The sequence below is a fragment of the Schistocerca nitens genome, chromosome 9, assembly GCF_023898315.1.
Source record: "Schistocerca nitens isolate TAMUIC-IGC-003100 chromosome 9, iqSchNite1.1, whole genome shotgun sequence".
Lineage (NCBI taxonomy): Eukaryota > Metazoa > Arthropoda > Insecta > Orthoptera > Acrididae > Schistocerca > Schistocerca nitens.
Genome location: NC_064622.1, coordinates 134,651,633 through 134,679,389, shown reverse-complemented (window position 1 = coordinate 134,679,389; position 27,757 = coordinate 134,651,633).

Here is a 27,757-nt window from a genome sequence, read left to right as displayed (position 1 = left end):
AACGAAGTAACACAACAGAGCTTTTGCGAACATTCACGCGAAGCTTAACTAAAGAAAAGATATAACCACACTAAAACATGATACACTGTACACTTACGAGTTTAGAAAATTTATTATTGTAAAAACAAATTATTGGAAATGAAAAAGAAAAACAGTGACACGTACTGGCAATGACAAAGAATAACAACCTTTGAAAGTCTACATTTGCCTAACAAGAAAACATAAATTGTAGAATTAAAAAATAGAAACAATAGCTATAAAGAAATCATTAGAAAAAATTGTTAAGAATGGCTGAGAAAAGTTTATTGGAAAATCTAAAAGAACAATGTTTTTCTCGGCATTGACAAAACCCAGACAAAAATTTTGTGAGAAGGAGGGAGGTACGTAAGACGTCGTGGTCTCCTGACCTTCATTACTTACATATTCCGCCCTCACAATCATATTCCGCATAACAAGACGCTTCATTCGAACCGAAACTCGATAAGATAAAGTCAATGTTGTATGAATTCATATAAACGATATGCAAATAACAAGTAAGCGCACAGGGGTTGAAATACTCGGGGCTGGCGTACACATATACATTCCAGAGACAACGGTCACAGGGGTTTTTAGTTCGGTACAGAAACCGCACAACGGGACGCCGATCCCTTCAGAGGACGACCCAGCCTATCTACACTCCTGGAAATTGAAATAAGAACACCGTGAATTCATTGTCCCAGGAAGGGGAAACTTTATTGACACATTCCTGGGGTCAGATACATCACATGATCACACTGACAGAACCACAGGCACATAGACACAGGCAACAGAGCATGGACAATGTCAGCACTAGTACAGTGTATATCCACCTTTCACAGCAATGCAGGCTGCTATTCTCCCATGGAGACGATTGTAGAGATGCTGGATGTAGTCCTGTGGAACGGCTTGCCATGCCATTTCCACCTGGCGCCTCAGTTGGACCAGCGTTCGTGCTGGACGTGCAGACCGCGTGAGATGACGCTTCATCCAGTCCCAAACATGCTCAATGGGGGACAGATCCGGAGATCTTGCTGGCCAGGGTAGTTGACTTACACCTTCTAGAGCACGTTGGGTGGCACGGGATACATGTGGACGTGCATTGTCCTGTTGGAACAGCAAGTTCCCTTGCCGGTCTAGGAATGGTAGAACGATGGGTTCGATGATGGTTTGGATGTACCGTGCACTATTCAGTGTCCCCTCGACGATCACCAGTGGTGTACGGCCAGTGTAGGAGATCGCTCCCCACACCATGATGCCGGGTGTTGGCCCTGTGTGCCTCGGTCGTATGCAGTCCTGATTGTGGCGCTCACCTGCACGGCGCCAAACACGCATACGACCATCATTGGCACCAAGGCAGAAGCGACTCTCATCGCTGAAGACGACACGTCTCCATTCGTCCCTCCATTCACGCCTGTCGCGACACCACTGGAGGCGGGCTGCACGATGTTGGGGCGTGAGCGGAAGATGGCCTAACGGTGTGCGGGACCGTAGCCCAGCTTCATGGAGACGGTTGCGAATGGTCCTCGCCGATACCCCAGGAGCAACAGTGTCCCTAATTTGCTGGGAAGTGGCGGTGCGGTCCCCTACGGCACTGCGTAGGATCCTACGGTCTTGGCGTGCATCCGTGCGTCGCTGCGGTCCGGTCCCAGGTCGACGGGCACGTGCACCTTCCGCCGACCACTGGCGACAACATCGATGTACTGTGGAGACCTCACGCCCCACGTGTTGAGCAATTCGGCGGTACGTCCACCCGGCCTCCCGCATGCCCACTATACGCCCTCGCTCAAAGTCCGTCAACTGCACATACGGTTCACGTCCACGCTGTCGTGGCGTGCTACCAGTGTTAAAGACTGCGATGGAGCTCCGTATGCCACGGCAAACTGGCTGACACTGACGGCGGCGGTGCACAAATGCTGCGCAGCTAGCGCCATTCGACGGCCAACACCGCGGTTCCTGGTGTGTCCGCTGTGCCGTGCGTGTGATCATTGCTTGTACAGCCCTCTCGCAGTGTCCGGAGCAAGTATGGTGGGTCTGACACACCGGTGTCAATGTGTTATTTTTTCCATTTCCAGGAGTGTATGTCGGCCAGTGACCACCCGTGAAGTGGACAGCGTGTGCCCGAGGGAAAGGAGGAACGACCCCGTGCTCGGCTTAAAAGCAAATTCCGCTACATTGTGTGGGAGCGGCCAGCCTATGCATTCTTTACTCATAGTTTCAGAGATTTTCACAGGGAGACAGCAAACGCCAAACGCCAATGCTAAGGATTTCCGGATTGGTCGCCTTAAACGAAACGTCATTCTCCCATTTTAGAAGAGCAGTGCTGATTGGCAGATGATATTTCTGAAGCCTTGAGCTGAAGCAGTACTGGAAGAGACCGAAAGATATACCCCTTCACCTCTGGTGTGGAGAGAAGCCGTTCCTTTGTCGCTCTTGGAGCCAGAACACCTAACGAGAGCGTGCGCGCTCGTACGTGTACTCAAAGAGTGAGGAACAAGTCTCTCTGCACTGGGAGAGCACCTCTGTCGAGAGCGAATCGAAGTGTGACTCCATATTGAGTCCTTGCGATTAAGCGTTATTCACTGTGTTGGCCGCTACACTTATTGTGGGGTGTGAATGGACAGAGTTATAGTTAAACGCCTGCGAGCGAATTTTTGAGTGGCATCGCGGTGGACTCGTTATCTGAACGGTGTACCACGCCAATAGTTAGACTAGGGGCGAATAGGAGTCCTTGACATCATCGAGGCATAGGGAGAGTTTGATTAGCGAAGGTCAATCCAGAAAGGACGAGAGATATCTTATTTGTCAGCAGCGAGCGGCGCAGACAGCAGTCATCGCAGCTTACAGTATTGTGCACTACAGCTATTGTGAGCCCCATATTTCCTCCACAACAGTACCCTTCACTGCATTTCACATGCGACAGCCTCGACCGTATCTAGCAACATTCTAACAGATAATTATTCAAGCTGAGTGGGCGCGGCTCTCAGCCATTCTGCCAAGTCAATAACAATCTTAAAATTTGTATAGAAATTTCATTGGCGAATCCTATCCATGAGAGGTAACTTCACATTCCGAAAAGAACCAGGATATACCTTGTTCAATTCATAACTAAAATTGCCATTGTGATTTTCGTTAGTTTCATGTTTTTCTTACACTAACTAACACTACTCCAGTACCCAGGTATCCCACTAGTTACATAAGAAGTTTTGTGAATTTTTGTGTCATTTCCTTACTGCGGACGACTCCAGAAGATATTTATTGCTGAAAGTTTTTCAGGCATTTCTCTTTAGAACGTTAGGAGCGTCTGTCTGACTTCTATAGTAGTGTGGGGGTGGAAATTGCATCTTGCAGGAGCCACAGGGTAAAGGGTACATCTCAGATTAATCTGTTGCGCAGAATAACAGCAGATCAATCCCACGCTCACACCTGTATTTAACAAATAATTCAGGACATTGGGTGCAAGTGTTACTCCGAGGTGAAGAGATCGCCACAAGGGAGGAATTCGTGATGGGCCTCATCAAACCAGTCAGAAGACTGATGACGCATAAAAAATTAATTGCTTCGTCGATGAATAACCGTAGTCCTCGGCAATTATAGTGTATCTTGGGTCCACTCCACCAGATCAAATCGTTCCCGTGACAATCCACAGTCGTAATAGGATTAACAATTTTAGTTATGAACCTTGCCTCTCAATAGATTATAAGTGTAGGGACTCTGCGACGTAGCATTGTCCGATTCTGTGATAGAAACCTGCCACGTTTGAAACAAAGGACTGGCAACACCAATACGTGTGCCGATTAGCCTGTTGACCATAGGCAGTCAGATTCACCTATCAAAGAATATTTTTGCCCGGTTAAAACTTCCACCTGTTAGCGTGGTAGTACACGACCGGAATACAATTAATACATCTGGACAGACGATGCCGGTCTTGATACGATGACAGCATATGTCACCTGAGGGATAGTAAATGTACTGATAATGGTTTCAACGTCGTCCGCCAACAGGTAGCGCAGTGGCATACCTACCAGGGCGCCATCCGTGTCTACCCTTCAATAGCGAATTCTCAGAACCAGAAAGCTCAGTGAAACTTCCTGGCAGATTAAAACTGTGTGCCCGACCGAGACTCGAACTCGGGACCTTTGCCTTTCGCGGGCCAGTGCTCTACCATCTGAGCTACCGGAACACGACTCACGCCCGGTCCTCACAGCTTTACTTCTGCCAGTACCTCGTCTCCTACCTTCCAAACTTTACAGAAGCTCTCCTGCGAACCTTGCAGAACTAGCACTCCTGAAGGAAATGATACTGCGGAGACATGGCTTAGCCACAGCCTGGGGGATGTTTCCAGAATGAGATTTTCACTCTGCAGCGGACTGTGCGCTGATATGAAACTTCCTGGCAGATTAAAACTGTGTGCCCGACTGAGACTCGAACTCGGGACCTTTGCCTTTCGCGGGCAAGTGCTCTACCATCTGAGCTACCGAAGGACGACTCACGCCCCGTCCTCACAACTTTACTTCTGTAAAGTTTGGAAGGTAGGAGACGAGATACTGGCAGAAGTAAAGCTGTGAGGACTGGGCGTAAGTCGTGCTTCGGTAGCTCAGATGATAGAGCACTTGCCCGCGAAAGGCAAAGGTCCCGAGTTCGAGTCTCGGTCGGGCACACAGTTTTAATCTGCCAGGAAGTTTCATATCAGCGCACACTCCACTGCAGAGTGAAAATCTCATTCTAGAAAGCTCACTGTCTACATCTACCTATATAATCCGGTAGCCACCAAGCGGTGTGAGGCGGAGGGCACCACTCGCGCCAAAGTGATATTTCCCTCCGTCTGTTCCACTCGCGGATGGCGCGAGGGAGAAACGACTGTCTGAACGCCTCAGCTCTAATTTTTCCTTATTTTCGAATGGTGATCATTGCGCGATCTGAAAGTTGGTGGTAATAATATATGCTCTATATCCTCGGCAAAGATCGTATTTCAGAATTTAGTGAGCAGCCCCTTCCGTTTAGCGCGTCATCTATCTGCAAGTGTGTGCCACTTCAAACTTTCTATGAGATTTGTAATGCTGTCGCGATGGCTAAATGTACCAGTCACTAATCTTTCCGCTCTTCTTTGGACCTTCTCAATCTCTTGAATCAGAGCCAACTGGTAAGGGTCCCATACAGGCGAACAGTACTCTAAGACTGGACGAACTGACGTATTGTAAGCAATTTCCTTTGTTGAAGGACTGCATCGCTTCAGGATTCTACCAATAAACCGCAATCTAGAGTTCGCCTTCCCCGTTACTTGTGTAATCTGATCATTCCATTTCAGATCATTTGGAATCGTCACACCCAGATACTTGACGAATGTTGCCGTTTCCAAAGACTAGGCATTTACCGGGTGATCAAAAAATGGCTCTGAGCACTATGGGACTTAACATCTATGGTCATCAGTCCCCTAGAACTTAGAACTACTTAAACCTAACTAACCTAAGGACATCACACAACACCCAGTCGTCACTAGGCAGAGAAAATCCCTGACCCACCGGGTGATCAAAAAGTCAGTATAAATTTGAAAACTGAATAAATCACGGAATAACGTAGATAGAGAGGTACAAATTGACACACATGCTTGGAATGACATGGGGTTTTATTAGAACCAAAAAAATACAAAAGTTCAAAAAATGTCTGACAGATGGCGCTTCATCTGATCAGAATAGCAATAATTAGCATAACAAAGTAAGACAAAGCAAAGATGATGTTCTTTACAGGAAATGCTCAATATGTTCACCATCATTCGTCAACAATAGCTGTAGTCGAGGAATAATGTTGTGAACAGCACTGTAAGGCATGTCCGGAGTTATGGTGAGGCATTGGCGTCGGATGTTGTCTTTCAGCATCCCTAGAGATGTGGGTCGATCACGATACACTTGCGACTTCAGGTAACCCCAAAGCCAATAATCGCACGGACTGAGGTCTGGGGACCTGGGAGACCAAGCATGACGAAAGTGGCGGCTGAGCACACGATCATCACCAAACGACGCGCGCAAGAGCTCTTTCACGCGTCTAGCAATACTTTGTTGTATTTTTTTTGTTCCAATAAAACCCCATGTCATTCCAAGCACGTGTGTCAATTTTTACCTCTCTATCTACATTATTCCAAGGTTTATTAAGTTTTCAAATTTATACTGACTTTTTGATCGCCCGGTATTTTGTTATTTTGTTGTCGTACATTAATGGGGATTTTCGCCTTGTTATACGCAGTAGGTTACTCTTACTAATATTGAGAGATAGCTTCCAGTCATTACACCACGCATTTATTTTCTGCAAATCCTCATTGATTTGTTCACAACTTTCGTGTGATACTACTTTCCTGTAGACTACAGCATCATCGGCAAACAGTCTAATGCCGCTGTGAAGTACCATCAACCAAATCGTTTATGTAAATCGTAAAAAGCAGTGGACCTATTACACTGCCCTGGGGCACACCTGAAGTTACGTTTGTTTCTGTTGAAGTCACCCCATTCAGGACGACATACTGCTCGGATAGACCGTAAGCGCGCACTTTTTGGAGCAGGCGACAGTGCGGAACTGAGTCGAACGCCTTTCGAAAGTTTAGATATATGGCATCAACCTGGGAGCCGGTATCTAGAATCTGTTGTATATCATGCACAAAGAGGGCCAGCTGTGTCTCGCATGACCGCTGTTTCCTAAAACCGTGCTGGTTTCTGCAGATGAGCGTCTCAGAGTCTAGAAAGGTCATTATGTCTGAGCACAAAATATGTTCCATGATTCTACAACAAATCGATGTCAGTGAAATTGGCCGGTAATTATGTGCATCCGATTTTCTCCCCTTTTTATAGATTGCTATGACCTGGGCCTTCTTCCAGTCCCGTGGAACTTTCCGCTGTTCCCATGATCTTTGATAGATGATGGGTAAGAATGGTGCTGTATTTGTAGCACAGTCAACGTATAATCTTACGGGGATACAGTCTGGGCCAGATGCCTTCCTGGCGTCTAAGGGTCTCAACTGTTTTACAATCCCAGATACACTAAACACTATGTCAGCCATCCTTTCATTTGTACGATAAATGAAAGGGGAAGTGGTGCTGCAGTCCTCTACCGTAAACGAGCTTTTGGAAGCTAGGTTTAGAATTTCGGCCTTCTGTTTATCATCATCGGTTACATTACCCGTACTGTCAGCAAGAGAAGGTATTGAATTATTTGTAGCGTTCATAGATTTTACGTACGACCACAATTTTTTGCAAACGTGTGAAGCAAGCAGTCAACCATGCCACAGATGCGTTCGGGCTTTTTAAAGCCAACGGAGCACATTTGAAGGGGTTCACCTTGGAGCCTTCCAAGTGGCGGAAGGAGAATTGCCACACAAGCTGGACGTGGTGCGTTAGTTGTGCAGTGACGCTGGTATCAGTGGTCACCTCACACCCGTGGACGAAGTTCTGGACGTCCAAGCAGCACAGACGCGCGCCAAGACTGTTGTATTGTAAGGGCAGCGGTGGAAGATCGTACAGCTTGAAACGATAATGCCTGGTTGATAGCTGGTAAAAAGCATAAAATTTGTTTTGATACTGAAATATGTAAATCTCAGTGCAGGGCAACGTAACGCTAATTTTGACCGGAAACATGTCAAGCTCACGCTACACGAGGCGAAATCAATACTATAGTGCATTTAGAAGTAGACTCGTGCTCATAAATTAAGGATAATTGCAGAATGTGATGCCACACAACGTGGCACTACACAAAACTGGCGCTAATAGCATAGGCACATAGGGAACACACACGATACCGATCTGTAAGTCCACAGTATTGGTGATAAGTTGAGAAAACCGTCCCGAAACACAGTTGTTATAAAATGCCACTGTTTCCTGCGCATGTACCCCGACATCAATATGATCACCATGCACACATACAAAGGCCGCACAACGGGTTGGCATACTCTGGATCATGTGGTCGAGCAGATGCTGGGGTATATCCTCCCATTCTTGCACCAGTGCCTGTCGGAGCTCCTCAAGAGTCCTAGGGGTTTGAAGACGTGCAGCGATACGTCGATCGAGAGCATCCCAGACGTGCTCGATGGGGTTTAGGTCTGGAGAACAGGCAGGCCACTGCAATCGCCTAATATCTTGTGTTTCAAGGTACTCCTCCACGATGGCAGCTCGGTGGGGCCATGTGTTATCATCCATCAGGGGGAAGGTGGAACCCACTGCACCCCTGAAAAGGCGGACGTACTGGTGCAAAATGACGTTCCGATACACCTGACCTGTTACAGTTCCTCTGTCAAAGTCATGCAGGGGTGTATGTGCACCAATCATAATCCCACCCCACACCATCAAACCACGACCTCCCTTTCAAAGACATTAAGGGGTTGGTATCTGGTTCCTGGTCCACGCCAGATGAAAACCCGGCGAGAATCACTGTTCAGACTATACCTGGACTCGTCCGTGAACATAACCTGGGACCACTGTTCCAATGACTATGTACTGTGTTATTGACCCCAGACTTTACGGGCTCTCCTATGGCCTGGGGTCAGTGGAATGCACCTTGCAGGTCTCCGGACGAATAAACCATGTCTGTTGAGTCGTCTGTAGACTGTGTGTCTGGAGACAAGTGTTCCAGTGGCTGCGGTAAGGTCCTGAGGAAGGCTACCTGCAGTACTCCGTGGCCGTCTGCGGGCACTGATCGTGAGACATCGGTCTTCTAGTGGTGTTGTACACTGTGGACGTCCCGTACTGTAGCGCCTGGACACGTTTCCTGTCTGCTGGAATCGTTGCCATAATTTTGAGATCACACTGTGTGGCACACGGACTGCCTGTGCTACAGCCTGCTGTGTTTGACCAGCCTCCAGTCCCCCTAGTATTCTACCCCTCATAACGTCGTCAATATGTGTTCTTTGTGCCATTTTCAACACACAGTCACCACTGAAAACGTCTGCACACTTACTCGTTGTACCGTACTCTGACACGCACCAACACACCTCTGCATATGTGGACTGCTGCCAGCGCCACCGTGCCATGACCGTAGGTCAAACGCACAGCATGGTCATACCCCGAGGTGATTTAAACCCACAAACCACCCACCAGAGCGACGTATCACCATATATCAGCATTATAATTATTTTATGAGCATGAGTGTAGTTGCGACTTTTGACGTTGGCGCAGCGGAGAGGATGTGACCCCGTTGCCCGGATAACACCAATGGCGAGCAGACTTCCCCTACCACGACGCCAGTGCTTCGGTTGGTAAAGCGCCGATGTTGCCACACCGTGGATAAACATTGCCACGTGGTTTCGCGGGTAGCTGCATCTACATTCGTCATCTCTCGTCGGAGCGTGGTATTTTCTGGTGCTGAAGTTTTATGCCATTATCAGGTATTGTGAACAAGTATTTTGTGCTGAAGCTTACCGTAGGTTATCGTTGCGTTTTCACCCAATTTAATTCAAAAAGAAATGGCATACCGTTGCGCAATATTATGCGGTTCCATTTCCGTGACAAGAGACACAAACACGTGTTAACTTATTACAGCACAACTCACGACTGAGCAGTGGCATCGATGTGCCGCTTGGACTAGAAACTGCTTATAGACCAAGGTCAAACATATTGTGCCTACTCACGTCTGCAGGGTTGCCACATCTTGCAAAGAAAATCAGTCTCATTACTTTATTGTCGCACCTCGTAGATCTGGTGAGCACTATCTCGTAGTGTGCATTTGTCCAAGACACACTGCCTCCAAACCAGACATTATGACCTGGAGTGCGATAAGCTCACCCTTAATGTTTCTGGAGGGGATGGTTACCAGCACTTCTCCGTTCTTTTGTTGTTCCAACAGGGTAACGCTCGACCACACACTGCCTGTGAAATTCAATGAGCTCTACAAGATGTGCAGCAACTTCCCTGGCCAGCACTGTTTCCAGACTCGTCTCTAATCGAGCACGTGTGGGATGAGATGGGACGAGAAGTGGGTAGTGTGACTTGTCAACCAACAACTCGATACCTGGTACCTCAGAACCACTTGTGCTATTGATCCGCAGATGTAATCATTTCATGTACTCCATATGTACTGTTGCAACAATAAATCTTAGGTGAATTACAAACCTCTAAAAGGGTGTATTAATTTTTTCATGTAATGTAGTTACCCAGATTTGGAACGAACGGGTATTTCAGCACGCTGGGGCGGCAAGCTACTTGAATTCTTCAGTGAGTAGATCGAACTGGGAATAAAGGTGTACATCTGTGGGGCGTATGTTGCTTCCGGTTCGTATCATTTTGTTCTCTACGACATGTGTGCAGCACGGATGAGTTGACGCCACGTATCCCCAAGCTGGAGCTGAATACGCCATCAGCTGTGTAAAGTCGGTATTACGCGACATACCTGTCGAACACCAAGTCGTATACATTTTTGTACCAGCGCCACTAGCGTGCAAGTCTGGAACTGCCAAATTTTCGTTAGCTCTATGAGACTATTTACCTACGTATAAGTTTCCACCAGTGCTCCAACGGTACATATTTGACTGAAGACATGTTTACGTCATTGACTGTGAAAGATGTTATTTTTGTAAAGATGCTATTTACTCGTATCGAAACTTCTGGGGGGTCTACGTTCGTATTCATTCAGCAGCTACAGTGTAATTACGTGCTGGTTGTACAGAATTATAGACTAAAGTTTTTGTTTTACGTCATACTGGTTCACAAATGATTATCTACTGTTACATTCCACAGCAGTTTAGACGTGAAGGACGAAATCCTCTGTGCAGCATATGTCGTCACAGTGTCGGCCTTAGTCGTAAGGAGAAGAGCAGAAAGGCCGGTCGATGTGGCCGAGCGGTTCTAGGCGCTTCAGTCTGGAACCGCGCGACCGCTGCGGTCGCAGATTCGAATCCTGCCTCGGGCATGGATGTGTGTGATGTCCTTAGGTTAATTAGGTTTAAGTAGTTCTAAGTTCTAGGGGACTGATGACCGCAGATGTTAAGTCCCATAGTGCTCAGAGCCATTTGAACCATTTTGAAGAGCAGAACGACGATGTAGTTCCAGGAGAAGGAGCCTGGCAGGCAAGGAGTGAAAGCAGGGACGTTTTATCCCTGTTAATGAAGGAGCTGAGGCCCGGAGATCATAAGGAATTTAAGAATTTCGTCAGAAAGGGGGTGCTTTGTTTTGGCAACTTGTCAATCGTCCATGACGGGATTCGCGCAAGTGACACAGTAATTAAAGAAGCAAACTTCACAATAGTGCGACCGCAAAGATGCAAAACGCCCTTTACAGTCCTCATTGGTCGCGGCCAACACAACTTCTCTGACCCTTTTGGCTGTTCTCTCAACATTCTCCTACCTGACATACTGAAATAATACAAAAGCTGCAGTCACATCAGACGCATGCCGTATTTCCACCAATTTAGGTGAAACGTACACATATCAAAAGTAAGATTATGTGCACATTTACGTATAAACACAGAATTAAATATTTGTAGACTGCCGGCCACTGTGGCCGAGCGGTTCTAGGCGCTTCAGTCCCGAACCGCGCTGCTGCTCCGGTCGCAGGTTCGAATCCTGCCTCGGGCATGGATGTGTGTGATGTCCTTAGGTTAGTTAGGTTTAAGTAGTTCTAAGTCTAGGGGTCTGATGACCTCAGATGTTAAGTCCCATAGTGCTCAGAGCCATTTGCACCAATTGTAGACGTGCGTTATTATGATACAGCACGTCTAAAGGATCCTATAGACACATTTGCTTGCTGTATGCCTCAATAAGCGCGTTTATACTTTCTTTGTTTCATTCCATTTCTACAATAAAATTCTGTGATTAGATTTACAGATTTTATCAACGGCAATACAAAAAAGAGAACTTTCATTTATTGTATTGTTGTACTTATAAAAAATATTACCCACTGAACAACGTGTAGAATATCTCGCGCAATAGCCAAAAAAGTTCTTAAGAGCTCTCGTATATCTCGTCTGTTGACCACAAGTGAAAACAATAACAAGCAGAAAGCTGAAAACAATAACAAGCAGAAAGCCCGCTCGAAATGCTGCGTCCTCCATGCGCGCGCGCCATCACCTCAACTAATAGGCGCGCAGGGCTCGACGGCAGAACACACTGCTTCCTAGTAGAGATGGGCAAACTGAAACACGTAACTGTTTCGAAACAAATGAAACAGTACAATTAATGTTTCGATACGCTGTTTCGAAACAGTGAAACAGTTTGTGTTTTGTAATCTAATAAACCTAGACATTTTATCATCTTGAATGTCTACTGTATAGGTATGTCCACATAAACACAAATGAGGTGCGAGAGCGCTAATCATCGCAGAAAGTATGAAACTATCACTTAGGCGTCTTGGCAGTTTCGTATTTCATGCAGCAAATGCGCTGCTTTCGTGTCGTGTCACTTTCATACTTGGCTGAGGACAGCCATAGCTGAAGACAGTAGAACCACCACGAACGGAACTGGAGGTGGGAGCGAACTGCAGAAACAACGGATATGGTACTGGGATTCCCACGTTCCGCTAGTATGGGAATATACCCATCCTGCTAATTCCCATGCACACAAAGGGAATCATTGTGGATAATAGGCACAGTGACTACAGACTCACAAATAATGCCAAATAATTCAAATAAATAACAAAATACAACAGAAAAATTTTTGTCTTTCAAAGTGCTTCGAACCGTTACTATAAATTCACCATGCTTCCCAACCCTTCCCGTTCACCATTACACTGTCGGTGATATGTCAAACAGATTGCTTGCAATTATACCTACATTAAATTTATGTATATGTATAATAACTGTCACTCTACGCCTTTTTTTTATTCAAAATGTTCTAGTCTTACTTGCGTTTCTTAATATAATTACTGTACTTGAACAGAGAAACGTATGTTATAAAAAAAGTGTAATTTAACTGAATGATTTTCACATATTTATTATTTTGAATGTGAATAGTATGCGTTGTTTTATTGTTTGGTTAATGTTTATAAAGCAAATGTTACGCCATTTCGGAGTAGGACAGTCATCTAGAAACGAAGCTTTATTTTCTGATATCTTAAGCTTCATGCTATTGCTTGTCAAAACGATTCCGACACTCTTGAAAGTGTTTCACGAAGTGGTATGTTGTGTTTCAGTACCTGTGCCGAGCCCGAATCTCGTCAGACACAGAGCGGAATGAAACATCACTGTTTCGATACAATCAGTCCGTTCCAAGCACAGGTGGACTGAAACAGCCTTATTTTGAAACAACGATACAGTTTCTGTGTCTGGCTCGAGATCGAATCTGGTCCGGATATCCGAGACAGGGGCGGAATGAAACACCACTGTTTCGAAACAGTGAACCACAGCCGTTCCGAAACACTGAAACAGTTCCACGTATCGATACACTGTATCGAAACATAGAAACAGTGGCTAAGTCTACTTCCTAGCTCTCCCCGGCGGATAAACCGTCTGCTAAAATCGCAACTTCTATTCTGCCGCTGGATGGCAGGCCATTACACCTGACTTGTACACATTAGGCTGCGTTCACATTGCCGGCCGGGCCGGGCCGCGATGACGCTTACTGGCTCGGCTCGTGCCTAGCCAGTTCAGGCCGACGTGTAGTGCATTCACATTGCGCGCCGCGCCGAGTCGGGACGGCGAAATGGGGGAAAATCCACTTCTCCGATTTTCATGTTTTAAAAATTCTTAGCGGTATATAAGACTTCCCCACATCGTTTTATTAACTTATTTTTTCCTTAAAAGCGTTCCTTACGTCGTGAAAAAAGAAAGTCTACTTTTCCTTTCGCGTGATTTCTTAGTTTCGTAACGCTTCCCAACCGATTTTGAAGAAAGTATGCGGCTAAAAAATCTGATTTTTGTACACGTGGTAGTGTAACATCTTAGCTTCGTATTGAATCATTTATCTTTCCATATTTCTTAACAGTCATTGTGAAATGATGCTATTTGTCAACGTTGTGCACTTGATTTACAAATCTTGTAGTGAAAAAGTTATGTAGCGGGTAGCTTACTGTTAGATCCTTTTTAGACCATACATTGTTGGGAATGAAATGTAGCTAAAAGTACCAAAAAGTTTTTTAAATGATAGTCATAGTGATATCTGTCTCTGGTCACAACTAATGCGAGCTATTCAATGACATCAGTGCCGCGTCCGCAAGCCACGGAGTTCGCGAGGTTACAGCTTGGTTTAGAGTAGTCATATAATGCAGGACAAAAAAAAAACTAATTACTAGTAATCAGCGCAGACCTAGTGTCCGTCCCTCGTATTATTTTAATGGTCACATTGTCTAGATAAATCCAAATGTATAAGAATTTTTCCCTCGGCTACTGGACAATCATCTGCTATGCTTTTGTAATTGGCCACATGTTGCATCACAATAACAAACTGGAGACTTGTGATACGTTTACTGCAGAAACTGAAGCGCAATTCTGTAGTTTCGTTATCTACTTTGACAGAAAAAATAATGGAGAGTTAATGAAACTACTGTAGATCGACACAGATGTGCGTTTCATTGTTCTTCATTGTTTTTTTTCTTCCTTGGCGGGCTGCGCTGCACTGTCAAGGTAATCCCCACTTTTGGCTAAATGGCTGTTAGCTGCCGGAGGCCAAATAAATAAATTTAAAAAATCCCCACCCTTCGACAGCTGACAAGCAAGTCAGTAGAAAACGCAGCTGCAGTCAACAGTTGCTCGCCTTTAGCTAGTCTGTGCTGTCGTGTGGAACAATGTCTTCACTCTTTTATTGGTACTGTTTTGACTCTGCAGTAACTCGTCGAGTTTTGAAGTACAGAAGAACTAGGAGGTTATGGATTCATCCCATAAATAGCGACAGACATTTAGGAGAGTTTTTTTCTTTACATGAAGAACTTAAAAACTATCCCGAAAAATTTTATTCATATTACAGAATGAATCATAATACATTTCAGTGTGTGCTGCAGAACATTCAAGTCAAAATTTCGAAACAGAACACAAGTTTTCGCAGAAGTATAACAGCAGAAAAAAATGTGTATAACGATAAAGTAAGATTCGTTAGTATACCCTTTTTGGTTTGCAGTAGAACTTTGTACAGCATTCACTACCTCCAATTAATTGTAGTCATGCTTTTGTATTTTAAATTTCACAAACGCTTACCTCTGAGGGGAAGAGAATTTATGGGACTCCTGAGAATCATTAGGAAGTAATTAGCTTCGTCATTTTGGGTAATGTCTTGCTGTGCCTTCAACGAAGCATCGCAGAAATACTCCTTCAGAATTTTCCGACTTTTTTCTTCTTTTTTCTTCATAATGCAGCGCTTGGCAGTGGTGATGGTTCATCATGTGGAGCCACTGATGACCTCACAGAATTCTTTTCAGTACCTTGACAGATTGATAGGCGAAGAGTTTTGAGATAATGCCCTTTGACTCAGTGGTTCTTTTCCACTGATAAGGAACTGTGCATAGCTCTTGGAACTTAGGAAAATCATATGACAGAACAAAGCCCGAGTGGAATTGCATTTTAATTTACTATTCCCTCGATCAAATGACCTTATTTTGCCAAGTTATACAAGTTATTGTCCGCAGCTCGTGGTCGTGCGGTAGCGTTCTCGCTTCCCACGCCCGGGTTCCCGGGTTCGATTCCCGGCGGGGTCAGGGATTTTCTCTGCCTCGTGATGACTGGGTGTTGTGTGATGTCCTTAGGTTAGTTAGGTTTAAGTAGTTCTAAGTTCTAGGGGACTGATGACCATAGATGTTTAGTCCCATAGTCCTCAGAGCCATTTGAACCATTTATACAAGTTATTCTCTGTAACTGTCTCTCAGGTCTTTGCATTTCGATTTCATTATTTTAATTGAAAGAATATAGAAGGGTGCAAGAAAAGTCTCTTTAATTATTTATTGTTGTATAACTGTGAAATGACATGGACTAAGTAAATATCTACTGTGCAAACAAAACTGTAAAAACTTCGCCCAACACCACACTTGAGTAACAGATTTTACGATTTTTTTTTCTCAGGTATCGGTCCACTGGCATCTCCTTTCATGCACTAGCATCGTCATTCCGATTAGGAGTGTCCACCGTATCAGTGGTGGTGAAAGACTTTTGTATGGCCATATGGGAGTCACTTGCTCCCATTCATTTACCAACGCCAACTGTTTCTCGATTTAAAGAAATTGCCAGTGAAATGCATATGAGATGGGGATTTCCAAACTGTGTTGGATTTATAGACGGGAACCACATACGTGTCCAATGTCCTAAACTTTCTGGCAGCATGTTTTACAATTACAAACAGTATTATTCGATTGTACTCCAAGCAGTTGCCGATGCAAATTACAAATTTATAGCTGTAGATGTTGGTGCCTACGGTAAACAGTATGATGCAGGCGTGTTTAAAGAAAGTATGTTATATAAGAAACTTACAAATGGGGAGCTGTTATTACCGCCACCAACAAGACTTGAAGGAATGTGTCAGGAACTACCGTACGTCATTTTGGGAGATGAAGCTTACCCCTTATTAGAGAATTTGATGAGACCTTTTCCTCGCAGAAATTTGGACAACGAGAAGATTCTATAAAATGATATGCATTCCAGAGCAAGAAAAGTTGTTGAATGTGCATTTGGTATCATGACCAATAACAGGAGACTACTGAGGAAGGAAATTTAAACATCCATTGACGTAGCTGATCACATAGTCAAGTGCATTTGTCTGCTTCATAATATTGTCATTGACTGAGAAGGATGCAATGTTGAAGCTGAAAAGTTTTGTAACAATGCTGATATGCAGACAGCTGGTGCCAAATTCAACAGAAATTCCACATTACATTCGAAAACTGTCAGGAACACTTTTGTTGAATATTTCGTTAAAAATGCAACTTAAAATAATTAAAAAACCTTTCAAAAATAAATTTTGGAATTGAAGGTACTTAGCTATTTACTGTATTTTTGTGTATCTCATTTCATTGTTAATAAAACAAATAAAATTATAAAGGAAAATAATTTATATTTGTGTGTACAATCTGAAACACACTCCTTGGTTACTTCGTTCCATAATCTGGAAACTGCATCATTACTGTCATACTAGCCGAATTTCTGATACCAAATTGATGGACACAAGTTAATGTCATGTATATGTTATTCTGCATTCATTAAAGTAAGAACATCGCAAAAAGATGTCACAGACAACAGCTTATAGTAACGTGGCACAGCATGACTTTACAATGCATTGTCATCTGGTACGGACACATTTCCGTCCCTCAGTGACACTCATATCCGTCTCAGTTTACAAGTAAATGCGAACTATTCAGTGGCGGCAATGCCGCGATCGCTGGCAAGCTATTGCTGTAAATGCATGTAAATACGGTAGATTAAATAAATGAAATAAAAGTAATTTCGCATGCATCATTATAATAAACGTAATTTTCACTCACTGATTGTGAAATGTGAGGTAACATCTTAAAACAAAAGACGTGTGCAGTCACACTTGTGATGAAAGCAGAATGCGTGTACTGCAGAAGCTATAGTGCTGCTCCACAGGCTCGCGCCTGCGGTCGCCTCGCGCCAGCAATATTAATTAAACACTCGGGACGTCGCCGGCTCGCCTCCGGGAGGCTCACGCCGTGTCGGCGCGGCCCAGCCGCCAGTGTGAACACCGCAATTCAAAACCATGTGTTTGATATCAAAGCGGGCTCGGCTCGGCTCGGCTCGGCTCGGCCCGGCCGGCAGTGTGAACGCAGCCTTAGACGTGTCGTGTAATACGGCGTAACAAGAATCACGTAGACAAACCAAGACACCGCCCTGTTAAGCGGGCTTTGCCTTTGGGGCACTGGGAGGGGAGGGGGGTGTAACTGTAACTAGGCTGGAGCAACCGGAGCATTGCCCCAGGACCAACGAGATTGAGGGCCCCTGGCATCCGAAACAAAGGTAGGAAATAAAGAAGAGAAACAAATTGAAAAATTAGTAAAATTGATCAGTCAAATGAAACACTACTCTATATTAAAATAATCGAAGTGGGTTTTGGAAATCAATCTTATAAAGACATGCGAATGACTTAGTCAACTTAAACTACAGAACATGACATTGTGTTCATCTCGTCAACGTGCTCGTAAATGAAAGCAGACATAACACGGAATCTGAAGGTCACAGAAATGTTATAAGTAATTGAATTTGAATTGGTTTTATTTTATTCATACTTTCAATGAAGATATTCTTTGCACTCAACAGTGAAAGCTAAGATGGTAGTGACCGCAAACAAGTGAATATCGGTCCGAAGTCATACACATTCTTTCGACTTCTATCGAAACACTTCCGCTAGCCACTGCACCGAGAGTCTTTTTAGAGTAAACGATTAATACCTGTTGTGTTAGATCATGGGATACACAACGGCGTAAGAGATCGTGTACAAATGATACTGCTACAAGTTACTTATCACCAAAATTAAACGCAGCAATAAACAATGAGGATTACAGTGTCAGCACCACTTCGTACAATGCCATTTCATCGCCAAACCTGCTCGAATTCTAGCGACATTCACTTTTAGGACGAGGAGTTCGTAATTCTCACAAAAAGGTATTATTTAAGATGTATGCATTGAAATTGTATGTTTCAAGACACAACAGTGAACGTCCGACTTATCGAACAATGTCTCTGCGACCGATTACAAAGATCAAAAAATGTTCAAATGTGTGTGAAATCTTATGGGACTTAAATGCTAAGGTCATCAGTCCCTAAGCTTACACACTACTTAATCTAAATTATCCTAAAGACAAACACACACACCCATGCCCGAGGGAGGACTCGAACCTCCGCCAGGACCAGCCGCACAGTCCATGACAGCAGCGCCTGAGACCGCTCCGCTAGTCCCGCGCGGCTACAAAGATCACTTGGCACAGAAGTTTCATAGTACAATGTATAATTTATACTATTCCTATTTTCCTGTAATTACAAGATGTGTAAAATTTATGGTCCACCAACACAAACAGTCTCAGACAAATCTTGATAAACAGTCTGAAAGACTGGTTTGCCAAATGAAATTACCCTGAATATAACGACCGTGTCGAAGCTCTCCATATTCATTAAATGTACATACCTGTGAGAATTTTGTTTTATGGGTCCGCATAAAGATGTAGTCGATTTGACAGCTGCGTTTTGGTTACCGTAGACAGGCGGGACGCAGATGTTTTTTGATGTTTTACCTTCTGCCCGGTGTCCTTGCTCAGTGCTCTTACTGCATTTCACGATTTTCTTAAGATTATGCTGACTGGGGACGGATGCTCTCATGCTGCTCGTCAGTCGCTCGTCTGAAACTGTTGCTAAGCAACGGTGTGGGTCGCTGTCCAGATCCCTTTATTGTTGAGAACTGTGCCACGTCGGTATAATTATGTTGTTTACTCCAGCTGGGTGTCGTGGACTTTCCGACCGTCGGCTTTGCAGCCTGTGACGTCAACGCGGTGTTTCCCATCAAAAATGTTTTAGTTGTAGGGTTTCTGACCGTCAAAGGAAGCCGCAACATTGGGAAAGGCTCTGACGACTGTTTTGTAATAACAACATACCTTCACATTTCATACGGGCTGACTGTCCATGCGCATAGTAAACAGGTATTTATATTTATTTATTTATTTTTACCTTTTTTGTACTACAGCAAATTATTAAGCTTCTTCTCTTATTTTATGAATTTCAGTTTCTCAAATTTTTTATAAGAAACCAAGAGATTTTAAACATTTTCTTAAATCTCCGAGTATAGATATTCTAACAATGTCTTTTAATCTTTTGTCAAGATCTACGTATAATTTTCTACGTTTTTGAAGAGGCAGGCCAATGGAATATTTTCTCATTTCACATGTAGAATTCACTGCTTCCTCCTTTAACTTATTGATCAGAAGATATAGATACTGATGTTTTTGATTTAATTAGGAGTTTAGTTGCCTCTGCCAAACTTCGACAGCGTTCGTGGTCCTGTGCCACTGGTTAAAAACATTATACATTTCAATTGGTATACTAGGATTTTTCATCCACTGTTTGACCACATTGTCTGCAAATTTTATAATCTTTCCTCCATTGGGCATTTCCTCCATCATTAGCATCCACGCATCGTCAACACCGTTTGGTGGAAGATGTGCCACTGAAGCTCTAAGATGACGAAACAATCGGACTTCTTCCCTATCCCCGTATTCCTCCGTTAATCCTAGTTACTGTATTTTCTTCCACAGACATTGGTAGAAGCGAAAATTGCTAACGGAAAGGAATGTTTCTGGGAGCAGTGTTTTCATAGCTTTAATGGAACCCGTTTCAGAATCTAGCACTGCAGTTTTCGGTGCCCACCCAGGAATTTTATTTTTCAATCCAGAAAAAAAGTCTTTCATAGCTATTTGGACCTTTGTCTGGGAACAACCCAATACAACAGGGAATACCGTTGTCTCTTCTTCTGTACTTCCGGTGTCACCGTGTATGGCTAATAGCTGTCTGAACTGTTTCGAACAACTGTCCCGTTCACACGAACAGTTCCAATTTCACATAGCATTTTCTTCGCTTCCTCATAACGGAACACCAAGATTCTTTTGTCAGTAATAGGCCCAATCAGATTTCAAACAAAATATTACCTTTTGTACATTTCAAAAAGCCGTCGCTCAGTTTAATATCCGATCCAGAGCCATGGTTCTGGGTCGTCCCAATAGATTCCCTTCTTGCTTTACACGGTGCAGCCATGGAATTCTCATACTCCGAATATTTGGGACCAAACCTAAACCTTTATCGTTCAAACTTGAAATTCCTCTTCAAAAATTTGGAAAACGCGCTGTCTTTTCTTCGTGGGTTCTTTTCTTGCATTTAAGCATTCGTTTCTGCTTCGCTAGGAGGGCAAGAACGTTGCTATTCAGCCACGAATCTGCAATTTCCAGTTTCTTAAAAAGCCTCGGCACTTATTCCGTTTGGAATTCACTCACACGCAGTTCGTATACTCGTCACACTTTCTGTGCACCGGAAAGCGATAAACATGCTTGAGAGAACATTGCTTCCCTTTCGTTGTTGCAATTAGTTTCATACTCTCAGTGTGCAGAATTCAAGTAGCTTAGGCCTACGAAACTCTACGGTAACGAAGGCTGTCGGCAAGGGGTATTGGCACTGCTTGATTGAAGATGACAACGTATGCGCTGTTTCTGAGCGACTGGCATCATTCAGCAATGGAGGAGGCTCTGGTCGGAAAACGGACAGTGCAAAACTGTTTGGTCGGAAGTCCCACGTTGCCTAGGGCACCTACAAAAGGGTCGGAAACACAACGGTCGGAAAGCCCACGTAGCGTCTAAGAGGGCACGACTAAAACAATCACCGACAATTAAGGTAGCTATCCAGCGATAATAGCAAAGGCGTAACTAGCCTGGGACAACTGGAAAGAAAACAATATACAAACAAAATAACGAAACTTTAAAGTAGGAAACTAAAAGGGCAAAAGTCAGTAAAATCGATCACTCAGGAGAATTCTTTTGCTTTGTTAAGATATCAGAGATTGATATGCTCATTATTATGATGTAAAGGTGTGAAAATTATTTACCTCCTTTACCAGAGTCAAACAGAACCTGCATTAAGACATGAACATGAGTTAACTGTATCTACAGAACGAAAGAGGATAGCTGAGACCGTAAGTGGCGTATGCAATGATGTGCAAAAAAAGGAATCGACTGACAATTTAGATTTAGTCTTTAAACGCGCTGTGGAGGCTAAGAAGCTAATAGAGAAAGAACCCTGTACTTCGAAACAGATGGTAATTGGGTTTAAAAACTTGTTCCGCGAGCACTTCCAAGGTAATATCAAATTCAGCGCTTAGGGGTTGGCAAGTAAGAGATCATGTGTAATCTTAAATATATATTCACTGACTTTTTTGTAAGCTCTGACAAACATTGTAAGAGGTCCATGACTAAGGAATTTATTGCTAGTGCACTCGAGCAGATGTAACTTCGATGGAATGCTCACGCGCTGCCTGCGATATTTAAGCTGCAATAGAATTGCAGACTAGAGAGCAGTGTCGGCACAGTAGTAGTGGTAGCTCGCGGTCGGGCGGTTGGGTCAGGTCGCCAGTAGAGAGCAGTTGTCGAGTTGTATAGCTCACAGAGCGCACTTGTGCCCTGGAGTTTGGACAATGCAGTCCAGTAGTGGTGTTTTGTAGCTCGAGAAGAGCAGTAGAGTTATGGAATTACCAGGCCGGTCGTGGAGAACGATAGCGATGTCAGAGCGATGTAGTATAAGGTAAAGGCAAAATATTATTGTTCTTTATTGCCGCTCGCATATGTCAATTGCAACAACTGATTTTTGTACTATTGTTATATCAAAGTCGCATGTAAATGTTTTCAAAAATCTTTCAATTATAATCTTTCTTATAAAGATAACTTTTGACAGTCGTTCATCTGAATTTAAAGTTTTTATTAATTTCTCCTATCCATAGTCAAGCCGTTTACAGTAAAGAAAATCAGTTGTCCCTCATACATAACAAAATCTTGTGGCCAGCATTGCATTGGGCTGTGCCAGAAAAATTTCTTACAGGAACAGATATATACGCGTCATCCGGCGACATCATTGAGGTAAGAATTTTCAGTTTATTCAGAATGATTTTTCAGGCCCATGACGCAGCACTAGTGACGTTCAGATTTACCAGTTTGGATTCACAGTTAGTTAATTATTGAAAGGTTACATTACGAGATTTCTGTTGAAAGGTCATATATGAGTCACATTTTTATTCAGAGGTTAGTCGCCATTTTATTGCGAGGTTACTGAATTTATCTATTGGGAGGTTACAACATAATTCATAAGAGTAAGATATGGAACGATTTTTAGCAGTAGGTCATAAAAACATAATTTTACCCTTTTTAGATTTGATAAAAATACTAGTAAGAATTAATACCCCATCTATCGACTTGCAGTGACAGAGTATGGACGTTGCATCTGCTTATGATTTCTGGCTGTAAGAAACAAACATGGAAGATAGGATTTAACGCAGCATCGACGACGAGGTCATAAGACACGGACGCAAACTCAAGTAGGGGCACTATGATGACGGAAATCGGACGAACGCTTATCAAACGAACCATCCCGTCATTTTCCTCAAGCGAATTGGGGACAAACCACGGAAAACCTCAATGTGGATGGGTGGGTGGGAATTTGAAGCCGGCCGCTGTGGCCAAGCGGTTCCAGGCGCTTCAGTCCGGCACCGCGCTGCTACTACGGTCGCAGGTTCGAATCCTGCCTCGGGCATGAATTGTGTGCTGTCCTTAGGTTAGTTAGTGAAACGTCCCCTTTTAATAATAGTACACTACTGTGCTTAAACTGACACACAATATTTTTTTTAGCGCAACGCAATCTGACTTTAAATAATCTCTACAAGAGAATGGCCCTGACTAACATTAACCTGTACTTTTCACAAATCACTTACCTCACAAAAATCTTGGTTACTCCCACTACTGCAATACAGCATGCGCCACTACTGCCAGCTAAATAAAAGATTCAAACTATGGGAGGCACTAACTACTGATAGGGATAGTTAGCAAATGAAAGATATTAATAGAGAACAAACAATGTATTTACCTTGATATCATCATATATAAATATAGCAGTTCATGACAAATTTCAAAACTCCGCCATCTGTCTCCCCACATCCACCACTGCTGGCGGCTCACCTCCAACTGCGCAACGCTACGCGCTGTTCACAGCCAGCTGCCTAACACTACAATGGCGAGTATTACAACAATGCAAAACAGCCACAGACTGCACACAGCACAGCCAGTGATTTTCATACAGAGGTGGCGTTACCAATAAAAAAACCTAAACAGCCTACTTACATTAGGTTTAAGTAGCTCTAAGTCTAGGGGATTGATGACCTCAGATGTTAAGTCCCATAGTGCTTAGAGTCATTTGAACCATTTTTGGGAATTTGAATCACCGTACTCCCCAACGCGATTCCAGAGTACTACCGCCGCTACATATTGCTCTGTTGCTGTCAGATGTAGCTAGCACCAAACGTTTTGGCGACATACTGCACTGGTGTGTAAAACTTACGAACGAAAGTAACTTTCGCATAGTGCGCCTCGGTGACCATACATGGAAAGAACAGCTACAGTGTAGTAAAGAAGATAAATGAAGAAGCTCGCAGCGAGGTGCACAGACGTGACACAGTCAAGACAGTGATCAAACCGAAGTCACCACGATGTATGATGGCCCCCTGGAAATTAAAAAAGGCGGGACACTGCTCTTAATAGGTGTGTGATGGCGCGGACGGCAATGCTTGGTCTCCAAAGTACTCACATGTTGGCCTCAAGGTTGGTAAGGATTATTGCGGCAGGTCGATGCACTCCACCCCCAGTGCGGTTGACCACTTCTGGATGGTCTGCGGTACATCTGAACATTCTGTAATACGTCTCCCCAAAGCATCCCGCTAATGCACGGTGGTATTACGTCGGTCGGGAGAATGAGCAGTCTAGTCCATCGCCGGATATCCGCTCGTTTCAAGCGCTTTTCCAACTCAGCTGTTCGAAGCGGTCACGCATTGTCATCCATGAAAATTAATTCGGGGGTGAATGCACCCGCCGGCCGCTACGGCCGAGCGGTTCTAGGCGCTTCAGTCCGGAACTGCGCTGCTGCTACGGTCGGAGGTTCGAATCCTGCCTGGGGCATGTATGTCTGTGATGTCCTTAGGTTAGTTAGGTTTAAGTAGTGTGTAACCTCCCAACAGTTTATTTCCTAACCTCGCAACAGAATGGTGAATAACCTCTCAATAATAATGTGACTCATATATAACCTTTCAATAATTAACTGACTGTGAATCTAGACTGGTAAATCTGGACGTCAGCAATGCTGCGTCCTGGGCATGAAAAGTCATTCTGAATAAACTGAAAATTCTTACCTCAGTTATGTCGCCGGATAAGCCGTATATATCTGTTCCTATAAGAAATTTTTCTGTCGCAGGCCAGTGCAATGCTGGCCATTAGATTTTGTTATGTATGAAAAACAACTGATTTTATTTACGATAATTGGCATGACTATGGATAGGAGAAATTAGTAAAAACTTTAAATTCAGATGAATGACTGTCAAAAGTTATTTTATAAGAAAGATTATTATTGAAAACTTATTGAAAATTATTTACATGTGGCTTTGATATATCAATAGTACAAAATGAGTTGTTGCAAAGTACATATGCACGCGCCAAAAAATAATAATAATAATTTTTGCTTTACCTTATATTACATCGCTCTGGCACCGCCATCGTTCTCCACGACCGGCCCTGGTAATTCCATATAGGATATAAGTGCTCTCTGTGAGCTACACAACTCGACAATTACCGAGCGAGGTGGCGCAGTGGCTAGCACACTGGACTTGCATTCGGGAGGACGACGGCTCAATCCCGCGTCCGCCATCCTGATTTAGGTTTTTCCGTGATTTCTCTAAATCGCACCAGGAAAATGCCGGGACGGTTGTAACCTCCCCCTCACTTATCGACCTTAATGACAGTGAAAAATCAAACCGTGTGTACCTAATGGAAATTTGGGAAAGCAATCGTCACCGAAGTTAATCTGTCGGTAAAGAGGGAGGAAAGGGTTACATCTAAATGAAAGGAAAAATGCAAATGAAACTGGTGGAAATTAACTTTGAAAAGGGGTAAAGTTAATAAAGAAAGTAAATGTGCGGCCATTACGTTAACAATTAACTAGCGGTAATTAGATATTTGAGATTTGGGGGAAATTACGGTCGCCAGTCCTAAGGACAATTACTATAGTAACTGAAAAAGAAAGGTTATTACACATATAATTAGCACTAGAAGCGTGGCAACTGAAGGTTGACACATGTAGTGTGAAAACTGAAAGTTTGTGAGAAGTAATAAATTTCTCTGCACTCTGACTTAATTTAGCAAAAGAATTAATAAAACCGGAAAATCGAAAGTTAATTTAGTGACTGAAGTTAATAGTGAGCTTTCTTTCTGAAGCACATCGAAATTCAGTAAAATACGGTTAGTCTTGGACTACCTCAACAATCATTTCAAAAGCAACTTGACTCTACGCAATTTAGAAATAAGAGATTTAACTTTGAACTTGAATTAAATGATTCTGAACAATTAACAATAGTAAAATTTAGTACGTACCAAGCTGAGCTGCAGTCACAGGTAAGCTAAAATACGGTAACAAAACTAGCACTCTTAATTTGTGCTTGTGTAATCTAAATATTGTAGCCAGCTATGAATACTTTAACTGAACTTTGAAATTAAAGCAGTGAAATCGAATTATAATGCTTTAATGCTGGCGTTTGAATTGAAACGACACTCGGGTTCATTTCGGAAAAGAAAGGGACCTTGCTTGGCAATGCAATTGGGACAATGAGCAACAAAGGTTCATGCTACGTTGCTGTAATTTTGTGATTTGAACAGTTTGAAAAGCTGAGGTCTGCCATACAGTTCTGAAACTTTACGTGCTTTTAGTCTTCCTTGTTGATTGATTGAAGGTTTGAAGTCGCCGATCGAGGAGGTGGCGACAGTCACTCATTGTCGGCCGTCGCTGTTGCAGAAGCTGGATGCTGGCGCGCCTTCTTCTCGACACGGTCACCAGTCGAAACGGGCTCTTGATGTGTGCCAGCTAATGCTTCCCGTCCGCGACACCGTGCTAGAAACTACCATAGCCAGTCAATCGCAATTACATGCTGCCAAACCCCGAAAGCCCGGCAACTTGCGGGAGCGTCACACAACACACCTGCTCAATCGCACTACTCCAACCAGACTCCCCCTCGCTGCCCGCGCTCCACGCGGCAGAGTTAACACTACCAAAGATCCTACACACTTTCGTTCTTCACACGACCTATCGATGTATTCGTTCGATAGCATAGTTTTCCCTAGGCAAGACCCAGCGTAAAATACAAATAATATTTACAAAACAAACCAATTATACACCGACATAAATGCATATATATATATATATATATATATATATATATACAAATATTAAAACAATTACAATATATAAAGACACAGAAATGTTATATCTTCAGGTAACAAAATAAGGAAAAAATTATGGTACAATAGATGGAAATAGGAGGATATGCATTTCCGGCGTTACACGGTCCCTTTGAAAGGGCACGGCCGACTTCTTTCCCCGTCCTTCCCTAATTCGATGAGACCAATGACCTCGCTGTCTGGTCTCCTCCCCCCAAAACAACCCCAACAACAACCCAACTCGACAATTGCTGTCTAAGAGCAACCTGACCCAACCGCCCGACTGCGAGCTACTACTGCTACTGCTGCTGCCGACACTGCTCTCTGGTCTGTGATTCTACTGGAGCTTACATATCGCAGGCAGCGCTTGAGCAATCCATCGAAGTTACATCTGATTCCTTTACAAGTTCTAAGTCTTGGGGACTGATGACCCCAGATGTTAAGTCCTATAGTGCTTAGAGCTATCTCAAGCATTTTTTTGAATGCACCCCTGAAAAGATGCACTTCAGGAAGAGGTACAGTGTCACAACAATATTTACCGGTCAGTGTACCATGTCAGAAGGTCTGGAGGCCCATGCTCCTACACAGTATCATGCCTCCCCACACCGTAACAACTGGACCACCAAAACGATTATGGTCGCCAGTGTTTCTGGGTTCATTATGCATCTTCATACGGAGAGACATGGGAACACGTAATGCACCTAGAATTATTGTCGAACATGATCGCTTTGGTGGTCCAGTTGTTATTCTGAGGGAAGGCTAATGTCGCAAGGGTATACTGACCTCCAAATCTTTGATCGCGGTACACTTAACCGGTCAACGTTATTGTGACGAATATTCCTTCCCCT